The sequence below is a fragment of the Acanthochromis polyacanthus genome, chromosome 13 (assembly GCF_021347895.1).
Source record: "Acanthochromis polyacanthus isolate Apoly-LR-REF ecotype Palm Island chromosome 13, KAUST_Apoly_ChrSc, whole genome shotgun sequence".
Classification (NCBI taxonomy): domain Eukaryota; kingdom Metazoa; phylum Chordata; class Actinopteri; family Pomacentridae; genus Acanthochromis; species Acanthochromis polyacanthus.
This window is the reverse complement of record NC_067125.1, coordinates 31,136,343-31,152,070: the sequence shown is the minus strand read 5'-3', so window position 1 is coordinate 31,152,070 and position 15,728 is coordinate 31,136,343. Positions and strand designations below refer to the sequence as shown.

The 15,728-nt window shown below is 41.6% G+C and overlaps 2 long non-coding RNA genes across 8 annotated transcripts in view; both read right to left on the bottom strand.

The window, feature by feature from the left end:
- Positions 1-4,540: 4,540 nt before the first annotated feature.
- LOC127536746 (uncharacterized) lies at positions 4,541-8,636 on the bottom strand. Of its 4 annotated transcripts, XR_007945885.1 has the most exons (7): positions 6,537-8,636; positions 5,879-5,939; positions 5,447-5,508; positions 5,264-5,322; positions 5,130-5,190; positions 4,937-4,972; positions 4,541-4,845 (listed from the first exon to the last, which is right to left on the bottom strand). It is a non-coding gene; the product is annotated as an uncharacterized LOC127536746 (long non-coding RNA). The 4 variants fall into 4 exon arrangements; XR_007945887.1 differs by having other exon boundaries at positions 4,937-5,190; XR_007945886.1 differs by lacking the exon at positions 4,541-4,845 and having other exon boundaries at positions 4,852-5,190; positions 6,537-6,600; positions 6,676-8,636.
- A 346-nt stretch (positions 8,637-8,982) lies between these two features.
- Positions 8,983-15,728, bottom strand: part of LOC110960797 (uncharacterized) — a 28,946-nt gene continuing 22,200 nt past the window's right edge. For 2 of the 4 annotated variants that reach the window (XR_007945882.1, XR_007945880.1), the window contains one exon: positions 8,985-10,443. This is a non-coding gene — a long non-coding RNA (uncharacterized LOC110960797). Of the gene's footprint in view, positions 10,444-15,728 lie in introns of all 4 variants that reach the window. The other 2 variants (XR_007945883.1, XR_007945881.1) reach the window with 2 other exon arrangements.

Genomic DNA, 15,728 nt, shown 5'->3' with positions numbered 1-15,728 from the left:
TGTCAGAACGGCCTCCATTTTGCTCAGTGCCCGTCTCTCAACCTCATCCTCCAAAGAGTTCAATCTGATTCCAACCACAGAGCCAGCTTTTTTAATCAGTTTGTTCAGACACCTTGCATCCTTGTTTTTAAGACTGCCTCCCCAGCAGACTGCATAGAATCAGCCGCTCCAGAGTTTTCATGATGTGTCAGGTCAGGGCAATAGGTCTGTAGTCATTGAGTTCAGCCAGACATTTGATTTTTGGTACCGGTACAATACAGGATGTTTTCCACAGAGTAGGCACCCGCCCCAGCTTTAGACTCAGGTTGAAGATCCTTTGGAGAGGTTGACACAGTTGTGCAGCACAGTCTTTAAGCAGCCTTGGACACATACCATCTGGGTCAGCTGTATTCACAGAGCAAAGTCTCTGAAGCTCCAACATCACCCCTGTCTCTGTGCCAGAGAAGGATACAGGTGCTGGAATAGAAGTGGTTGCAGCTGTGGAGACATGTGTAGGAGACGGAGAAGGAGAAGGAGGGGCTGTAGTGAGGATTTCCATATGCTGAGGAGAAGAAGGAGGAGTAGCAGTGGAAGTAGGTGTGTCCACAGTGTCAAATCTGTTGAAGAACAGGTTGAGTTTGTCAGCTCTTTCCATATCACCCACTATTGGCTCCTTTTTCTTTTTATTGTTGTCCAGAGATGGTACTGATTCCTCTCCACACATCACGGATGTTACTGTGTTGAAAATTCCTCTTTTCGTATTCCATCTTCAGTCTCCTCTTCAACTCATGTTACACTTCTTTGACACCATCGCTAAAACCTTTTTTTTCTGGTTGAGTGTTACGACCCTAGCACGTTATGTGGGTAAAGGTGTAACATAATAAGCCCAGATGTAATTCAGCGTTTAAATGTTTTAATATGTATAAAATAAAAAGTACAATAATGAACAAAAAAGAGAGGCAACAATTGATAAAGGTAAAAATAAAATACAAACGGCAACAAAAAGAGACTCTAAACTAGAGTTATATCAACAAAAATATCCTAATCTAAATCCTAATACTAATGGTGTGTGACAAAACCAAACAAAAAACTAGTGCCTCCAAAACCACAGGTTTTACAAGAGTTAACAAAATACTAAAGCCTAAACAGAGTTCAACAGTACAACAGATTTCCAGATTGCTAACAAAGTTTTACTAGTCGAAGGCACAGGAGCAGGGCTGGTTACAGCAACAAGCTCATCATCCTCAGGCTGACTGGCGTCTTTATACTCGTCCACCATGGCACCGGATTGGTTGATTCTCATGCCGCAGCTGTTCTTGATTACTCCAGCACCAGGTGAACCGAGTTGTCATCAGCCTGGGAGTGACAGGACACCCGCGCACACACATACACACACCACACAGTACACGAGCACTCAAAGGAGGAGGAGAAACCCCAAATACGGCAACGCCCGTAACATTGAGGATTGCCTTTATGTCGCTTGTGATCCATGGTTTGTTATTGGGGAAACAGCGAACAGTCTTTGCAGGTATGACTGTGTCTCTACAGAAGTTGATGTACTCAGTAAAACAATCAACCTGTCTGTCAATGTTCATACTGTCCTCATCTGTTTCCAGAAGCACATTCCAGTCTGTTGATTCCAAGCAGTCCCTTAGAGCTTCACTAGCTTGAGGAGTCCATCTTCTGATTTGGACTTTAGTTGCAGGCTGTCTCAGCACACAAGGTTTGTAACAGGTCTGCAGATAAACCAGGTTATGATCTGACCTGCCCAGTGGTGGTAAGACAGGAGCTCTGTAAGCTTCTTTGACATTGGCATACAGCAGGTCTAGGGTTTTATTTTCTCTGGTAGGGCAGTTAACAAACTGTGTAAATCCAGTCAGATGAGAGGAGAGGCTGACATGATTGAAATCTCCTGAAATTATTACAAGTGCCTCAGGATGTTGAGTCTGTATCCTAGCAACAGTGTCATGCAAAACATCACATGGAACCAAGTCAGTTGCTTTGAGTGGAATGTATGCAAGTATTGTTCTGATGTGACTGAACACCCTTGGAGCATAATATGGCTGAAGAGCAACTGCCAACAGTTGAATATCTGGACAACACAACTTCTCCTTAAAGCTCGTGTCCGGAGTTTGAATCGCAGCGTCTCCCAAAACACTGTTGGTCCCACCCTCCCTCTGATTTCGCCCCTTTATTTGTGCATGTGCAGAGTACCTGAGAGGAGTGCCCGGAGTGCTGCAGCATCTTGCCTGTTTTGCTGTTTTCCACTCTTCTACATTTAGTAAATAATAAAGGAATTATGTTAGAATGCTGTATTGAGTCTAACTTGTCCTAATACCAAAATAACATGAATCTGCTAGGACGAACGAATAAAGTTTCAATATGTGATTACACTCGTGTATCCCTCTCGATGACGGTGTTTATCAAACTTAGTGCATTTACGCTAGTGTTGTGACGTTCACGAACGAAGTAGTTCTTTTGAACGGCTCGTTAACATGAACGATGGGAACCGAGTCGCAGCTGGGAACCGTTCTTTTTTATTTTCCCAGTTACATGGGGAGGAGCGCAGCCCAGCTGCACGGTGCTTATTAGATATGCAAATAGCGTCACGCACGTTGTGCATGCTGCCTTCACGTGAGTGCGCCAGTAAATAAAATAAAACAACAACAATGCCCCCTGCCTTGGAGCAGCAGCAAGCAGCAAGCAGCAGCAAGCAGCAGCAGCAAGCGGTCTAAATGAGGAGGAGAGTCAGTCCGTTGTCGTTGACAAAATGAGCCAATTAAGGAAACGAAGCAGCATTTGGATTCACTTGTCTCTCGTGGCAGACAGTAAGGGTAAAGGCAGTATTTGTCAAAAAAATATTCCACGGTTTGAGAAGCCCCTGACTGCAGCCCGCAGATCAGGGCGTGGCTCAACGTGGGCGGAGTTAAACGTTGAGCTCCGCCCACATTGAGCGTGACTCATTTATTGTCACCATCTGGTGGCGGAGACTATATAGCACATTCACAAATGTCAATGCAGCTTCTAAATGCTGGCCGAGAAACCGAGCATCTTATGTGATTTACTGTCATGATTAATTTTATATCAGCATTACTATTTATATCAGGATCAGGTCTGGAGCCAAAAAGTAGTTCTTTGGGAAAACATTTTTCTTGTAGTATCAAATCCCACAAATACAACATATACAACCCCTGGCAAAAATTATGGAATCACCAGTCTGGGAGGACTTTCGTTCAGTTGTTTAATTTTTTTTTAGAAAAAAAGCAGATAACAAACATGACAAAAAACTAAAGTCATTTTAATTTGCAACTTTCTGGCTGTAAGAAACACTAAAAGATATCAAGAGGAAAAATTGTGGTAGTCAGTAACAATCACTTTTTTAGACCAAGAGTGATTGGAAGTTGTTGCTGCAGCACACCAGTTTGCTGATTTCCAACCAAACCAGCTTGTTGCTCATGCAGACTGTGGATTTGGTTGTTGCTGCTGGGCCAAATAAACTTGGTTTTAATGCTGCTGCTGCAATTTTTCTCATCCCACGTCAGTTTGATGATCATTTGCAGAACCAATCTGGGATATCTGCAACAATTCGTGATGATTGACCCTCTTTGAAAAGTCTGATAATCCTCCCCTTTGTTTCAACTGACATCTCTCATGTTGGAGTCATGATTCATGTCAGTCCACTTGGTGCAACAGCTCTCCAAGGTGTGATCACTCCTTTTAAACTGTAGACTAACAAGCAGATTTAATCTGATATGGGAGCTAGTTTTGGGAATGAGAATTTATGGGGTGAGTCCATCATTTTTTCCTCAGAATTGATTCCATAATTTTTTCCCTGTGCTTGGTCTAAAAAAGTAATTGTTACTGACTACTACAACTTTTCCTCTTGATATCTTTTAATGTTTCTTACAGCCAGAAAGTTGCAAAATAAAATGACTTTAGTTTTTTGTCATGTTTGTGATCTGCTTTTTTACTACAAATTAAAACAACTGAACGAGCGTCCTCCCAGACTGGTGATTCCATCATTTTTGCCAGGAGTTGTAATACTATAGCCGACAACTTTTTACTTGGGTTCAACTTTCACCTAACTCAAACCCTGTCTAACTAGGGCTAGCTGGACTGAAACAGTGAAGTGAAATTTGTGATATACAGCATACATAGACACATTTGGATTTTTTTGTACACTGAATTATATCAGCTACATTAAGGAGATCAGAGACAGCAGCAATGTCTGTGCCATTGATACCTGACCATGCATGCTTATTCCTCGGTTGATAAAACAGATTTCCTAAACTTTGCACTAACGACTTTCTTAAAGTGTCACTAATCCACTCAAGGATATAAGACTGAACTGACAGTCTATGTTACATGTCTTTCCTCAAATCAAAGAGGGCTCTTAGCTTGGCCTTCATTCTACATTCTACAACTGAAACAAAAACATCATCTCTGATCTCTGTATAGAGACTTTCTGTATATGATTATGCCAGACATAATATATCAGAGTCTGTACAACTCACGAACCATGTACATTTGTAGGGGTCAGATGTAATGAATTAAGCTTCAGCACCGTTGAACACAACTTTATTCTTTTCTGTCAAAAGCACAAAACACCTTCATGTTTCTCCTGTCAACGATTTCTTGACAGAATGTCTCATAGTCTTCCTGCAGACTAAAAAGAAAAAGGAACGGTTCTCTGAGATCAGCGGTCTCCTCTTCTTCCTGGCCATCACAGACATAAAGGAGTTCCACTGCCTTCACGCGTTGCTCCTTGGCCATGGTAACAACTTGGGGAAGGAAAATTTTTCCCTTGAAAGGTCTGGTCCCACACCACCGGGCTGCCGCCATTGCATCCCTGACCAAAGGATTCTCCTAAACAAAAATAAAGAAAACAGTTATTTAAGTAAAGGCTCGGAGATAGCAGAAAAAACTGAAATGAGACTACCCATCTCAGGCAATATACCCCGTTTCCTGTTCCCAGTCCTGTTCTCAGCCTCATCTAGAAAGGAAACAGATTGTGGTGTCTACAGGCACAATGACAATGCAAGATTTAAGTGGTTGATTTTAAGTACACAGAGAAATAATGACTGCTCTGTGACATCGAACCTCAACAACCTCGATGGATATGTGTGAGACAATGCTGGCTGGAACAATACCTGATGCTTCAGGGGCAGATTCCCAAAGCCTAAACTTTTTCAGGGGGACTTCAGCCACATCCTGAAATAAGTGGCGGGGATCAGTCTTCGAGCAATAGTTTCACTATATACCAATTTATCACATGACCTCTCACCTGTAGTTTTTTTCTTCTCTTGTTGCCTTTTTCTTTGCTGCAATCTCTCTTCTTCAGATCTTGGTGATTTAATGACAACACACATTCACAATGAAAACATTCATGCAGGTCAGATGACAGTGAATGCAGTAAAACGTGATTTAAAAGAATCTGGTTTAAAAGTGTGATACTGAGGGCACTTACGGTATGGGGAAGTTCTGCAGGAGAACAAGACACCACCATCTTCTAATCTGCAGCATGTTTTCCTGTGAAGAAGGAAATGCAGAAGATTAAAATATGTTTCCAAAAATAATACCTTCATCGCTACAGTCAAGCATAACGTGTCACAATTTGCACAAAACCTCACTGAAATCACAACTGGCCCCCATTACAATGTACAGAAATACTGGTTAATATAATATCATGCATATTCTGTCAGGATACAGTTTTTCAATACAAAGAGTGTGTTTTAAATGCAGAAAAAACATTTTATAGATGTCATCGATATAACATACTGAGTAGTTCTTACCATCAAAACAAACACGCCACAGTTGGTGGAGTATCTTTGCAGTGTTTTAATAAAAGAATGGCAAGGAAATAGCAAATGTTAGCAAATGCAATGTAGTAATGTCTCACCTGAACATCATTCACACCAAGCTGCCTCCAAGGGCCAGGAGATAGGCTGTGAGCAATGTGGCTGCTCAAAGAGTAAATAAAAGTACAATAAATCATTTTAAAGCAACACTTGGAACAAAGTTGGAAGAGGCTGGAACTTCAAATCAAACATTTTTGTAATGGGCTTAAACAAACAAAACATATGGTTCTGTTTCCATCTCCGTAGAATAATGTAAAAATAAATAAGAATAATGTAACAATTACTTCTATCCCTCGCAAACACTCACTTTTGTTGTTTGTTTTTGTTTGTTTGGAACATCTTAATGCATTCAAATAAAAACAGAAGCATTTATTAAACAAACGAAGGACAAGTGGTTTAAAACAGAACTACCACTGTCCAGGAAGGATCTTGGAAGGTGTCCTAAAAACCTGAATAGATGGACTCTACTCTCATCTCTCCAGCCGCTGCCACAGAGGGGATCTAGAAAGAAAATCTCTCTAGCCTGTGGCCTCAGTATCTGTTAAATGTGTTCAAATATAACCACACACATAAAGTTATGGAATGTTACAGAAATACTAACAAAGCTGCCATGCATTTAATATACCAAAAAAATTTAAATCAGCAATGAGCAACTTTGTTGTGTAAGGTCATAATAGAGGAAGATATAAATGTATTTACAGAGTATCCAGTGTCCAGGTACAAATACTGGAAGCAGAACCCACTGTAGACTGGCTGCATTGTCCTGTAAAAAGATATCAATAACTGAATATGAAATGCTCAAACTCCACTACAAAAGCAAAACTTTTTAACAAATTACCGGCAGGTGATCCATGGGGTTTGTGGATGATGGTGGAAACCATGTAGCAATGACATGGCTGTTTGCAGCAAACACGTGCTCTATTCTCTGTAACAGAGATAGATAATTGAACTATACTATCCAATCCATTTGAATTAATAGTTTTGTAAACCTTTCCTTTCATTTTAGCTGAAACTCTTCTATCACACATCACACCTGACACTTTTCTCCAGCCGTTCCAGCCTGCCTGTACACGCTTCTTCACCTCTTTTCCACACTCTCCATTGCTCTGGACTGTTGACCCTAAGTACTTAAAATCCTCCACCTTCTTGATCTCTTCTCCCTGTAACCTCACTCTTCCACTTGGGTCCCTCTCATTCACACACAGATACTCCGTCTTGCTGCGGCTAACTTTCATTCCTCTCCTTTCCAGGGCAAACCTCTACGCCTCTAGCTTCTCCTCCAATTCCAGTAGATTACTCTGAATATTTTGAATTAGTCTAATTCTAAAAGGAATGGCATCGTTTTAATGTTTTGTTAAATGTCACTTTTCTAATGGGCTTGCTACTTAGCATGTGACAAAATCATGACATCGCGACAAAATAGGTAAGTCTGACGTAAGTCTAAAACTAATGCAAGGAGATGATGCAACTGGAGATAAAATAATATCACTTCCTTCACTTGTTCCTGTCACAAAATAGCAAAACAGCAACGTTAAAGCACGTTAAAACAGCATTCTCAGCCGATGGGAATAACTCAGCTGGAGCCACAGAGATAGCTCACTTATATAGGTTTGTGTCTCATCAGTAACAGGTCTTCACTTCCTGCATAGAAATACACCATTACAACATGTCCCAGGAGCAGGAACAAGGATCTCTTCTATCTAAACATTTCTAGGAGTAACACAAACATTCCAGAGTAGCAGAAATCACTCCTCAACTATTGTTTAAACAACATTTCAGGCATATATGGGTTCTGTAACGTGTCCTGAGATAACCCGAACTGCAATCGGCACCATTCAAATAAAACTGAACTGAACTGAATTAAACATGTATGTCTGGTCAGATACAACACAGTCATTAGTCAAAGGCAAAAGTAAATAATTAACTCTTTAACCTTGATTGATAAGAGCTGAGCGTTTCAGCAGATCTGCAGTTTTCTGGAAGTTTGTTCCAGATATGTGGAACATAGAAACTGAAAGCTGCTTCTCCAATTTTGGTTCTGACTCATTTTATTGCTTTATAGAAGAGAAACAAGTTCAAGTTACTGTTACATATGGATGAAAATGGATTTTCGTCTGCCTCTCACTTTAAATTAACTCTTCCATGTCGATGTTTAAAGTTGCTGTAATGTTCTGCTGTGTCAGTTTAATGTAACCATCAGAGGAAGGGCAGGTCTGATTAATAGAAACAACTAAACCTTAAACTAACACATCATCCATCTTCACACTGCAAACCAAACTCACCTGCTCTATTTGAGTTTATTAGAAACTTTTAGTTTTGTGTAGAATCATAATGTTTGATGCAAACTGTTGCGAAACTGGTCTGATGATGATGATGAAGATATAAGAGGTTTTATTGTCATTTTACAACTGTTGTCAGCAATGACAACGAAATTACAGAGAGACACAAATATAAAAAGAAATCGAAAATTGAATAAGTAAAAGTAAGTATATAACCAATTTTAGCAGAATTTAAACAACAAGCTAGGAACACAATGTCAGTAGGCCAGAGTCACAGTCTTGTGTGTTGCACTGCATGTAGTATCAGTTGCATCGTATGTGTCAGGGCCGCTCCCTCCACATCCTTTGCTCCTGCCTGACTCCCATCTCCCTTTTCCCTCTCTCTCTCCCTCTCCCCCTCTATCGCTCTTCCCCGCTGCTGTCGTAGTGGTGTGCAGCCTCACGGCTGCCTCCGTTTGACAATCAGCATCTCTCTCCGGTGCACGGGCAGCTGAATGCCATTCCACTTATTACCTCGGTTGTTGCTAGAGGTACGGACCCGTACCCGTAGCCTGTGGCCTACGGATACGGCACTTTCCATTTGCCAATCAGATACGCGAAATCTGGTCACGTGACTCCCAGTAGACGCTAGAGGTACGGACCCGTAGCATCGGTACTACAGGTACGGACCCTAAACCTAACCCTAACCCTAACCTTAACCTTTGCTTACCTTTCAACAGTTTGCAGTGGTTAGCAGTTTCTTGACTCGCGAGACTCGCATACAGGTCCGTATCTGTCTGGCAAATGGAAAGTGCCGTATCCGTAGGCCACAGGCTACGGGTACGGGTCTGTATCTGTAGACACTACCTGTTACCTCTCCTGCCATAAAGACCAGTCAAACCCTCCACACCCTGCCAGATTGTAAACTCTGCTACCGCAACTCCCCGGTCCAGCTGCCCGGACCGATTGCTGTGCCTCTTGGTTTCCTGTGTCCTCTTCCCCGGATCCCCTTGCCTGGATAACCTGTCGTCTCCCCTTGGACTTTGGTTCCCTCTCCACCGAACCTCCCTCCTTGGACTGTCTTCTGCCTCCCACGGACCGCGACCCCTCTCCACTGGGATTCTCCCCGACCTGGCTCCCCCTACTCCTGACGCCGCACCGGATCCGCCTCCCACCCCAGCCCAGACATGTGTGGTCCTGGATCGCCTGGCCACCAGTCCGCGCTCCGCCGTCCCGGCGTCCTCCAGCGAGCCAGCGCCACACTCCGGTCTTCCGGGGCAGTCTCCCACCGCTGATCCCCACCTCCGCTACACCACCCTCTGGGCTTTTCCTCCTCCGACCATCCCTCTGCTCCTCTCACACCCCTCCCAGACCCTTCCTTTATTAAAACCTGTGTTTTCGTTCAGTCTGCCTCTGTGAGTGTTCTCTGCTCGGGTTCCATCCTCCGACCGTAACAGTATGTTTTGTGAGAAAGCAGAGAAACACGATATTGCATAGCCCTGTACAATATTGCCTAGTATGTATAGCAGCACAGTGTAGCATTGTATGTTTAGCATTGCATGGTATTGCACAGAATAGAATTACATTGTGAAGTATTTCTGTACTGTGCCATAACTACGCTTCTATTTGCTCAATAAAATACTTACGTCCATAAAAACTTGCATCACTTGCAATAGAACATAAAAGTTGCAGTTTTATGTCAAGACAACAAAATATTTGTGTGTTTAGCAGAGCACTGCAGATCTTATGACTTAATTTTACATAAAGTGAACGCAAGTGATTCATTGCACTGAGTCAGAAACTCACACAGAAACAATGCATTTTTAAAAAGAACTATTGAAATAAGTGCAGTGAATAAGTTGCTTCCCCCCAGTGAATCGTCACCTCATAGCGGTGAAGGGGTTTGAGCGTCCCTGTGACCCAGGAAGCTGTGTTGTCCGGGGCAATAGCCCCTGGTAGGGTATCCTAAGGCAAATTGGTCCTGAGGGAGGGACCAGACAACGAGCCATTCAGAAAGCCATGATGACAGCACTCAAGAGGAAAGCTGCTACCTCGCCCAGACCAGGGAAACCGGGGCCTCTCCCTGGAACCAGTTCTTGGGTCTATCTTTCAATATAAAGGCTCACTTTATTAAAAAATGTAAATGCTAATTAGAGTATGTGCAAACTTATATTCCACAAATCTGGAAATTTCAATCAAAATCAAGCATTTGAGTGGCAGGTTCCTAAAACCACAGACTCGATGGTGAAGCTGAGCATCTGTTATGTTTTTAATTCTCATTTCAGGAACTGGCAGCAGAGTGTAAAAAAGCAGGCTACCCTGGGGTTTTGGTGCCTATCAAGTGTGACCTGACCAAAGAGGACGACATCCTGGCCATGTTTGCAACCATCAAAGCGCAGCACAAAGGTGTAGATGTTTGCATCAACAACGCTGGATTGGCTAATAATGACCCGCTGTTGAGTGGCAAAACCAGCGGCTGGAAGAACATGCTGGATGTAAGAACTTGGTTTTATTATTGAGACATTTGAACAAGAGTTAAAGCTAATAATGTTATAAAACCTGTGCCTTTCTTTACTTTTTTCTGCTCGGTTTCTTCCAGGTAAACGTTCTTGCCTTGTCCATCTGCACACGTGAAGCGTATCAGTCGATGAAGGAAAGAAACGTTGATGACGGTCACATCATCAACGTGAACAGGTGCAGTTTTATTTATTGATTATCTTTTCTATTGAGTCAGTAAATCATCACCATTCAAAGAGTGAGGATTATTTTTTTTCGTGTCCGGTTAACTAATCAGATTTGTGCAAATATAGTCAAACAAAACCTCCCCTATGCCCTTTTGTTTGCAGTTCCGTCTTCATATTTGTCACTGTTCTGAGTTTTGTCCTCGCTGGCAGCTTTGTGGTTACATTACAGCTCCCTTGTTTGAACTGCTGGACTTCCTGTCTGCTGTTCTCACACAAACCTCTCAGGTTGTTTTCAATGAGTGTATCTCCATTGAGTTTTTGAGTTATAGTTTATTAGAGTGAGTGAAATTTGTTTCATTACTGAGTGCTACATGTTAACTGGCATGACTGAGGCCCTTCTGTGTTTTAGTTTGGTATGGAGATTCACCTAACCAATGAATCATAAGACCTGTATAAAGGACCAAACTTAACCAAGCCAGTATAAAGAATTATGGCTAAGACGCCACATTAGTGTTAGTTATGGTGATTAGCTTGACTAATTTGGAGCTAAAGTTTTGACTCTCCACGAATATGCATGAAAACCCAAAAACTCAGATCACTTTCAGTTTGTAGATAAATATGTGGAGGGCCAACAGTTTCAAAGGGAGGGACTCACATGCATGAACATGAACTAACCTGTCTGCTGTCGTTCAGAAACTAAATGAAGACTTTAAACAGAAGACTTTGAAGCTGAAGGGACGACTACTGTGTCTGAGAGAAAAAGTTCCACTTTGCACAAACATCGTGTTTCTTTAGGGCTGTAGCCGTCTCTTTAACCAGTCGCTAGCCTTAACTAACCAAATGTAGCCCTTGAAAACTGTGTGTCAGAACCACAAAGAAAGTCAGACTATGACATTAGTGTAACCAAAACAGTGAACAAAAAAAAAACAGAATGATTTGTTTGTTTTATGTTTTACTTTGTAGATGATTTAAATTTCTTTTACCTTTTGCATTTTGCTTAACTTTTCAAATCTGAATCTGTAGTTAATCTGCAGATCACTTTTTATAAGTTACTGATTTGAGAAGTGAAAAGTGAAAAATGTCTACCAGTGTCCTCTGTCTTGTCCTCAAATTGCTTGTATCAGCCAAACAGCATTAGTTGAATTCAGTTAAGTGACTAAATTTTACAACTTCAGACCAAACACAGTAAACATGACTTTAAAGTAGCAGCAGAATTCATCATTAGGGATTTTTTTTAGGTCTATGCCCTGAGATTACTTCAGTACATGTTGCCAACTTCTGACCTGGTAAATCTTCTGTTGCAGCATCGCAGGACACGTGGTAGCTCCTGTTTCTGCTGCACATTTCTACACCAGCACCAAGCATGTAGTGACCGCCCTGACCGAGGGCCTGAGGCAGGAACTGCGTGAGGCCAAGAGCCACATCCGAGCCACCGTAAGGCTTCATTGCTGTCTGCATTTGAAATATAGTTGATACTCATTCATCCTGCTTTCCATTCCTAAGATCTCCCACAATCCATCTCCAGCTCCACAATTAATACGAAAGCATACATTACGCTTGTAACTGAAGTTCACTCTCCCTGCAGAGTATTTCTCCTGGTATTGTGGAGACTGAATTTGGTGACCGATTCATAAAAGACAAAGCCATAGTCCAACAATTGCTCTCTCAACAAAAGGTAAAAATAGTGTCCCTATGTTAGTAAAGAGTCTTGTTGATATAATGAAAAGAATTTAAAAGAAAACTAATTAGATACTTTCCACTTCTCTGACAGAATCTGATTGCAGGGGACATTGCAGAAACTGTTCTGTACGTCCTTGGTGCCCCTCCACATGTGCAGGTATGGTCTTTTAATATATATTTTTATTTTCCTGATGCTGACTTCTGTCCTTTTACTGTTGAAACATCAGCAGTTTTCTCACAATGTGATCACTTTTTTTTCAGATTGGAGAACTCATGATCCGTCCTGTGGAGCAGCAGGTGTAATGATGCACTGTGTGGCAACTAACACACACGCTCCACCTCATTTCTTCACTACAGTAACAAAAACATGGTTTTCCACTCAAGCATACAATAAAACATCATCTGATGGAACATGAAACTTGTTGCCTTTTTGTTACATGGAAGAGAATTTGATTTGCAGCTAAATGCCACATCAGTAACGTCGACACTCAGACAGTCAATTGATTCTTTATGGGAAGTTACTTTGGTACAACAGCTACAATCACTGAACATTACACGATTTAAACAAACTGACATGCACATACACAAACATACACAATAATCATATAGAAATCACTGTTTTTGTCTCACATATGCTTGGTACACATTCAAATAACGAGGGGAAAAGAATGTTTGAAAAATAGTTTTAAAAATACCTAATAGGTCATGAGAACCTCCTAAAATGCAATTTTTCTCTTGTCCCACCCCTCTGATGACCAAATTGAATCTCAAATATAACAGTTAAAATGAAATTTAAATCTCTATTTTTGGCATTATTTTTCATTGATGTCTGGTAATTATGGAAGCATTTTTTAATCAACATAAAATTATAAATAATTATTATTATTCATGGAACATGTATCCAACAACAGCCCTGTTTGCATAACCTCTTTATCTGGAAGACGTTCACATGAAATGCTGGAATTAACATCATTAAACAGTTGTGCAATAAAATGAGTAGAGCTTTTTCCTCTCTTCTATTTTTTATATTTTCACAACATTGTCAGCCTTGACTGAATGTCTCAGTCTACCTCCTATTATCAGGATAAAATCAATTCTTTTTAGCTTTTTCTTAACTTTTTTCCATCAGTAAGTTTGTCCTCTTGGTCAGCAGTCACAGCTAGCTCAGTTGTAGCTTCTGAGTCAATACAGCATGAGACTGAGTGCACAATGCTGAGGCATGGAAGTGTTCATTACAAGAAGTTTTTTGGTTTGATTCCAGGTTGAGTTTTTCTGTCAGTCTTTCTTCCTTTGGCATAATATCTGCTGTGAAAAAGCTCAACAGAGTTTAGGATTTCCTCATCATGTTGGAATTCCAATATTTAGGAGGCTAAATAATGAATCAACTATTACTGGAGCCGACAAGGGCAACTAATCAATATTTTCATTACTGGTTAATTGTTGAATCAAAGTTGTGCAAATATAGTTAAAACGTCCTATGCATCAAAGAGCAATGGGAATATGTGGGGGAAAAAATAACATTCACTGGTGCAAAAAAAATCAACTCAAAGCTAAATTTTATCACATATTTGATAAGAAATCATTTGTCCATTTATTTTTTTGATAGTTTGAAGTGGCTGCCATCTGTACTAGAAAACAAGGACATCAGAACGCTGATAGAGGACTAAAGTTCAGCGTTCAACACGGTCATCTCCACAGAAAAACTCCTTGTAATGAACACTCCCACGCCTCAGCATTTGCATTGTGCACTCAGTTTCATGCTGTATTGACTCAACAGCTACAACTGAGCTGCAGCAAATGGACTAATTCACATTCTTAATTTTGCAAACAGAACAACAGCAGTGGGTCTCATCTGCAACCATAGTGAGACTTTTTACTATACTATATACACACACACACACACACACACACACACACACACACACACATATATATACACACTATATTGCCAAAAGCATTTGCTCACCCATCCAAATAATCAGAATCAGGTGTTCCAATCACTTCCATGGCCACAGGTGTATCAAATCAAGCAACTAGGCATGCAGACTGCTTTTACAAACATTTGTCAAAGAATGGGTCACTCTCAGGAGCTCAGTGAATTACAGCGTAGAACTGTGATAGGATGCCACCTGTGCAACAAATCAAGTGGTGACATTTCCTGGCTTCTAAATATTCCACAGTCAACTGTCAGCTGTATTATAAGAAAGTGGAAGTGTGTGGGAATGACAGCAACTCAGCCACCAAGTGGTCGGCCACTTAAACTGACGGAGCGGGGTCAGCAGATGCTGAGGCGCATAGTGCCAAGAGGTCGCCAACTTTCTGGAGAGTCAGTCGCTACAGACCTTCAAACTTCACGCGGCCTTCAGATTAGCTCAAGAACAGTGCTTCAGCAGAGAGCTTCATGGAATGGGTTTCCATGGCCGAGCAGCTGCATCCAAGCCATACATCACCAAGTGCAATGCAAAGCGTTGGATGCAGTGGTGTAACGCACGCCGCCACTGGACTCTAGAGCAGTGGAAACACCTTCTCTGGAGTGACCAATCGTGCTTCTCCATCTGGCAATCTGATGGACGAGTCTGGGTTTGGCGGTTACCAGGAGAACCATACTTGTCGGACTGCATTGTGCCAAGTGTAAAGTTTGGTGGAGGGGGCATTATGGTGTGGGCTTGTTTTTCAGGAGATGGGCTTGGCCCCTTAGTTCCAGTGAAAGGAACTCTGAATGCTTCAGCATACCAAGACATTTTGGACAATTCCATGCTCCCAACTTTGTGGGAACAGTTTGGAGCTGGGCCCTTCCTCTTCCAACATGACTGTGCACCAGTGCACAAAGCAAGGTCCATAAAGACAAGGATGACAGAGTCTGGTGTGGATGAACTTGATTGGCCTGCATAGAGTCCTAAACCTCAACCCGATAGAACACCTTTGGGATGAATTAGAGCAGAGACTGAGAGCCAGGCCTTCTGGTCCAACATCAGTGTGTGACCTCACAAATGCGCTTCTGGAATAATGGTCAAAAATTGCCATAAACACACTCCTAAACCTTGTGGACATCCTTCCCAGAAGAGTTGAAGCTGTTATAGCTGCAAAGGGTGGACCAACGTCATATTGAACCCTATGGATAAGGAATGGGATGTCACTTACGTTCATATGGGAGTCAAGGCAGATGAGTGAATACTTTTTGGCAATATACACTGCTCAAAAAAATTAAAGGAACACTTTGAAAACATATCATATTTCAATGCGGGGAAAAACAAACTAGATATGTATAT